Here is a 7333-nt window from a genome sequence, read left to right as displayed (position 1 = left end):
TTACGCCAAAGAGTTTCAATGAAAATCAATATGGTCTTTATAGATTATACCAAAGCCTTTGTTTAGATGATCATTACAACCTATGATTGTTCGTAAAGAAATGAGTGCCACAATATTTGATTGTCCCTCAGCAGTAACGCATGCTCCAGACAACAGGACCACAATCTGTACTAAATATATCAGAAACAGAATGTTTTCCCAATTGGCAAGTGGTCCAGGCAAGGCCTGACATTTTATATCACACTATCTGTTTAACAGGTACGTTATGACCATATTAATATAGAAAACCAAAACTGGGTATACTGAGAGGCAGCGCGCATTTGCTTCGAGCCCATCATTTGCACCCATATTTGGAAAAGAAACCCAGCAGTTTGAAGATATCAGATGCATGATATTTTAGGCGCAAATAGCAAAGACTGGAACGCGTGTTGAAGGATGCCAAAGGGAAAGTTACAAATGAGGGTTACAGTTTAACATCTGGAATAATGACCAAAAAATGAAAAATCTGCATATTAAATTGGTGATTTACATTTAACATATGATTCCCTTAACATTACCGTAACGTTTTGTCTTTTCCTTTTGGTAGAGCCTTTTTTGTTTTTTAGCAGGTTCCAAAACCTAGCAGCGTTTTAAAAAAATCACACACACCCAATAAGTGTTTGGTACGGACACTGAAACAGAAGAGCGCGAGAGAAAATGCAAGCGTTTTAAGCTGTGCCAAACACCAGCTCAGTTTTCTTTCTTTCCGTTCTTATGCTTTTCCTTCCCCAATCATTCAGTACTCGGTGGTCTTGTGCTGATTTATGCGCTTAATTAAGCTGTATCCAGGGACTGGCCTAAACCAAATCATAATGGAGAACACACAATAAAGAGCACAAATTACTATACCCCTGCAGAATGAAGCCATTGGCAGTTGACAAACTGCAACTATAGATAGGCCTTCAAAGGTGATTTGTTCCTGCATCCACATATAAAATGAAACATTCCAGATCCAGGTAGTCAATTTTTATGCGGCTAGTGCCTCTAAAGTGACCCGCTTCAGCTCATTTTTTTTTCTTTTTTTCATTTTCACTCACCAAAAGTTTATAGAAGAACATCAAATGTTAGGGAGTCCACATGGGCCTTTTCCATAGTTTTCATATTTACAATTTGGTATAAATTACATTGTTTTTTTGTGATCACTGCTTTATATAATATGCTCCACCCTGAACACAAAAGGCCTGAAAAAGTAAACCAAGGTTAATAAGGGTGCTAATGGGACTGTGCAGGTTAAGGCGCCTGTTAAATACAGAGTCCTAGTTTAAAGCAGACAAGAAGATTTAATGAATATGTTTATCAGTGCGAGAGTAACTACCTTCTCCCTTGCCCTATGGCATCCCCAAAGTAAAAGGCATTAACCGATGAAGAGAACAATAAGACACCAATTTTTATTTTAAATTTATATGTTTTAATGGATGTGTATAGATTAGTCTTTGCCTAACTTGTGTCCCTGTGTTAGCACCTCCACCGTCCCTCTGACCTATATGGGCGGATGGGGCTCTTCATGCTTTCATATTTTTAATACCTAAGCCAGGCCCCCATGTTTTAATAGGTCCCACTAGCAACCTTTGGGATTACAGGGAAGTTTCCCATGGGAAAGAAACATAGACCTGAAGAGCATGTGATGGAACGCAACAGGGCTCCCCAGGTTACGAAATTAATTCGTTTCCGCGGCGCCATTCGTAACCCGAAAAGCATCCAAGCCTAAGCCCCATAAGGCGCTAATAGCGAAAGCCGCGATTTGGTGGCGGAAAAAGCGCCGAAAACACCAAAATTTTTTCGTAACCCGAAATAAAACCTTCGGTAAACCCGGAACACAGTTTGTTTTTAATGGATTTTTTTTCGTAACCCCAAATTTCCGGTAACGCGGCGCATTCGATCCCGGGGTACAAGTGTATGTAACACCAAAATAAAGGTTTAAACACATTTCTTAATCGATCCATCTCCTGCAGGCTGGAGTCATAGCCTCTCGTACTGGAAACAAAGACAATCCCACACGCTGAGGCTGGCAAGACAGCTAGTAGGGAGCCAGCTTTGCATAGTGGTTTTGTGTACTGGGGCTATGACGCTGGAGACTGGAGACCAAATTCCAGCCCCACTCGCCCATGAAACCCACTAGGAGACCTATGGCCAGTCACACACTCTCGCACATTGGAAGAAAATGGAAAACCTTCTTTGAACAGAATCTTTTCAAAAACCCACGATAGAGTCACACTTAAAGGTAAAGGTAGTCCCTTGAAAATGAATGTCTAGTCAAACCGACTGTAGGGGGGTGGTTGCTGATTTCCTTTCTAAGCCGAAAGCAATCATTGTCCAAAGACTGCTCGGTGGTCCATGTGGCCAGCATGACTGCACCAAAACGCTGTTACAGTTCCCAATGAAAAGTGGTACCTTCTATCTAAGTGCATTTGCATGGTTTTTGAAAACTGGTAGGTTGCAGAAGCTGGGACCCCTAAGTGATATGAGCTCACCCCGGTCATGCAGCACGCAGGCCCTCTAACCATGCAACTGTCGGATCTTCTGATCATTAGACTCTTCCCATCTTAACCACTAAGCCACCGCATCTTAGATTGCACCTTGTACTAAGTTTGGAAATGACTGGCATCACACAACAAAACAGACAATATCTCTTACCTACTTCCTGCCATGTCCCCAGCCATGTCCCTATCCCATCAACACTGGGTTGGCCTAATCCAATCAACGCTTTTGTTTAATCCGAACTTAAACCATCATTCATTTCAGAATCCTATTGTTGGTTCTTATGTGACAATCAATCCTTATTACACTAACAAAGAACCACCAACCCTTGACGCTAGGAATCAGATATAATGTCAGTCCCAGCTCTAGCCGCATGTGTGTACAGTGGGTTTCCTGCATTCACTGTGTTGCCCTCAGACTGCTCTTATTAGCCAAACCCACTTTCTGTGAAATAATATAATGATAATAATAATATATTGTATCCGCTGCCTCTCCTGGATTGGGATCAAGGCGTGTAACAACACATAAGAAAACAGAGAAAAGAGAACAACAACAAACCACCAATAAAAAACATAGCAAACATATAAAATCTTATTCCTATCTCCCTCCCACATTAAAAAAGCATTAAAACATATTCCCAATGGAGAGTGAACATGCTGAGGAGGGTCAATTGGAATGCCTTGTGGAAGAGATCCTTTTTATTGACTTCTTAGAGGCCTCCAAAATGTTATATGGCAAAGTCGCCTCCAGCAGGTCATTCCAGACTTTTTGCAGGACTGATAATTACACCCCTTCGACAAACCTACAGCCTCCCACGATCCAATTCCACATCTCTATTTTGGAGGGGTAGCCCTGATTGAATTATTCTATGTGTATTTGTGCTTCTTTCTTGCCCTATTCTAAAAAGAAACAGTCCCTTTAGTCAACCTAAACGCCTCCCACTGTTAGTAAACTCTGGTATATATAATGAAAACCAATCCTTAGATGACCCACCCTCTCCAAGCATTCTTAGCGCTAGCAATTCCTCAACCTTTAGAAACAGGCTGACGAGTTGGTGGGGACCACAATTCTCCTCCCCACTTTCTTTTGGGTAACATCGTACGTTCCGACTCTTGCTTGTCTATCACGCATCTTGGCCCTTTACGCCTTAAAATTCCTCTCTGGATCTGGAGAGTGTCAAACTAACCACTATAATTGGGCAAGTGGCGTGTTGACAGAGGGTTACTGTGTATAATGCATGGTTGATATTTAATAATATAGAATAAGAATAATAAGAATATATGGGTGTATTTATTGTTAAGTGTTAAAATTAAAAACATCCAAGCAGAGTAAAGATACAAAAGAAGGATAAAGATTTATTGAACAAAAAACAAAATAAACATCTATTCTTAGCTAGTTTCCATTCAACAGTACACAGTAATTCCTTGTTTAAATTAATTAAAAAAAGAATTTTTCATTGAATATTTAAAACATACACTCAGAGCATAGATGCATAATTCCTGTTCCTGCCGTCATCAAATTATCATCATGACAATACAGTTATATCAGTTTAGGCAAGTAAATCCCACTTATTTGTAATATACAACTGATGCTATCTATTAATTTTACATAGAACAGTATCAGTAATAGCTATAAGAAAGAGGATTTGAGGGTAAAGAGAAAAGAAATCAAAGCTAATTTTATATATGCAATTTGGTACCCCTGATCTCCAGTTTTCGTGTTAACGGCATTCCAACACATCCCTCTTTTTATTATCTCCGGCCCTAAGTGTCGTTCTTTCTCCGTTCCAAAATCCGTCAATCTCTCCTCATCGAGCGCTCATCTCATCCTTTCCCTAGCTCCCTTTTCAGTTCCGTCCTTCCTTCTTGTCATCGCTCTTCAATCGCTGAGTCGGGCCTCTTACAGAACTTGCCCCTTTAGACAGCCGTCTCCTCCTCTTATCTACTACTCTTACCGCCTGCTTACTGACTCTTAACCAGTACACAGTACTTCCAAAATAACACTTCTTCCTAGCTTTCTTCAGTTCTTACTGTATAAAAATAAAATGAGATAAAATAAAATTCAAATCTCCTCCATCTGTTCTTCCTAACTGGCTATAAATCTCTGTCATCTGACTGGCTCATCGGAAAATCTAGGGTAGACAAGATTCGCAGTTTTTATATCTGTTCCACAATTCATGTAATAATACTAAGATGAAAGGGGTCCCCACTTGATAGGAGAGAGATGTAGCAAAACAGGCAAGATATAACGTAAGTGTCATCGAATGATATCAATAAGTTTCCAGGAAAACTATCAAAAAAACTATATCCAAGTTTATGGTCCAACTAAGAGCCATAAGAAGAAGAAGTGTGAAGTAGACTGTCTGGATCCAGGATGAAACTGACGGCACATGCGAAAACATGAACTCTTTTTAATCATAGGTGACTGGAATAATAAAGTAGGAAACAGAACAAATCAAAAGACGTAAGAAAATTTACCTAGAATCAAAAATGGAAGCAGAAAATGAAAATGATTTGGAATTTTTCAAGGCCTTCAGTATGTCATGGCAAGCACAGTCCTTCAAGCAAACCAAGATGGACTGTATACAACTGGATGCCATTCAGGAATAAAACAGATGAATAATGGGAAGCCAAAAGATGGAGATTCAATTCTCTCTCTGCAAAAGCAGGACCAGGAGCAATTGTGCAACCATACTACTGGCAGAAATAAAAAGAAACTTGGGATGAATTACTAAGAAATCAAGAGGAACCTGCAAAGGCATGTTCAAATTTGAACATTATGGGAAAAAATAAAGTGGACCATTGTTGATACGCTGGGGTTGGTTCCACATCCCCCGTGTATAACAAATCCGTGTAGCTCAAGTCCAATTAACGATAAATCAGAAGCAAAATGGCCCCTTATAAAAAAATGAAAGCAAGGTAACTGTATACGTTTTTGGAACATTTTCAAAACCGTGTATGATGAATCCGTGTATAAAAATCCGTGTATAGAGGGCCGCGGTAAATGATCCAGATGATCTTATATACTTTAAAAACTAGACAATGAAGACAATTCAATAGTTGTAAAAGATTTTTTCCATATTTGGCTAAGCGATGAATGGAGACTGCATCAGAAAATCAAAAGAATAGGACTGGAAGGACAGCTTAGAAAGGAACGAGACAAGATCCTGAGTATAAAAATGTGTCTTGAATATTAAATTAAGGATTGTCCCATGCCATCATATTTTCCAATTTTTATGTATGGTTTGAAATGACAGTGAAGACCAAAGCGGAAAGGAAGATTGTGTTACAGGTGGTGAGAGAAATCACCCTGATCAGACTGTTGAGGAGAGGGTTGGTTTGGAGGTCGTCTTATTCCATAGGTTGCCTGAAATCAAAAGCAGAATACCATACCCTTCCAACGGTCTATTTTGGCCAACATCTTGATTAATCCCGCTGTCATTCCACCTGTTCAGCTGCTGAGTAAGAAATGTTCCAGATTGCCCTCTTCTCGCTCCCATTTTCCTGTCCTTTCTCCTTGTGTCTTTCAGCTATGTTCATTTTCTGCAAACTGGGTCCAAAAGTGCAGAGTAGTTTGCACTCAGTACATTGGGGGAGGGAAGAGAGAATGATAAATGGGCTAAACATCCCCAGCTCCCTGAGTCGTTCCTCATAGGGCATTTTTTCCAGACCTTTCACCATCTGTCGGGGATGCTTTTATTGAGAGTTCCTGCATGGCAGAGGGTTGGACTGGATGGCCCTTGTGGTCTCTTCTAACTCTACGATTCTATGATTCCTCATCATTGGTATTGCTGGCTAGAGTTACACATTAATTTCGTTAGTCAGCACTTATCTATCATCTCATTGGGTTTACTCTAGCTGAGACTAGCAGTTGAATTTAAGTTCCTGTAAGGATGGACCAGAACCAAATTAAAGTGATAGTTTTGGACCTATGGAGAATGAACAGTGAAAAGCCAAGCAGTAATCCAAACTGGCTTTATGCACAGACCCTATCCAGGTTTGGGAACTCATGAAACTCATTCAAGAGAGTTACAGACCAACAGACCACTCATTCAAGAGAGGTACAGAGTTTGGAAGACTCCTGCAGGACCAGAGCACTGGCGGCGCAGTGCTTCTCTGTCAGACAGCACTGGTGCCACAACAAACTACAATTCCCTAGATTCCCTAGCACTGAGCCAGGGCAGTTAAAGCAGTCTCAAAGTGGATTATTTATGCAATTGTTTTGGATCCTAGTAATGTTCAGAAAGGGGGGATGCTGTGGAATCCTTCGGGGCCAGAGGTTTGAAATGGAGGACACCTCCTGGAAAAGGAGGACATCTGGCCACTCTGCTTGGAGACCTAAGAAGCATGGGTTTGTGTCTATAGGCATGTTTTTAACTTTTATTTGGTCACATCTTACATTTTTACCTATGAAATAATCAGCCATGCCAGCTTGTTCTGGTTGCCCTGCTGCTTGTCTGTCAAAATATGTTTGTACCACAAGTAGAGATTATCTGCCATCTCTATTGAGACGCCCTGCTTCACAAACATAGGGTACAATGTGTCATATTTTTCCACAATATTGAAAAAAATGTAAACATTCATTTTGGATAGCATCAGAAGGTGTCATTTCAGGAACATTCATGTTCTAGAGTTGTGTCTGTTCTTGCTTCCAACTATATATATACACACACACACACACACACACACATACACACTCAATCCTCCACATTTGCAGCTTTGATATTTACGGCTTTGATTATTCGCGGATTTGATTAATAGGAATATCTAGGTCCCCCAGTGCAACTCTATAGTCAACTTTAACCAAAGGTTTGCAC

This window comes from Sceloporus undulatus, chromosome 3 (assembly GCF_019175285.1).
Source record: "Sceloporus undulatus isolate JIND9_A2432 ecotype Alabama chromosome 3, SceUnd_v1.1, whole genome shotgun sequence".
Classification (NCBI taxonomy): domain Eukaryota; kingdom Metazoa; phylum Chordata; class Lepidosauria; order Squamata; family Phrynosomatidae; genus Sceloporus; species Sceloporus undulatus.
This window is presented reverse-complemented; position numbering follows the sequence as displayed.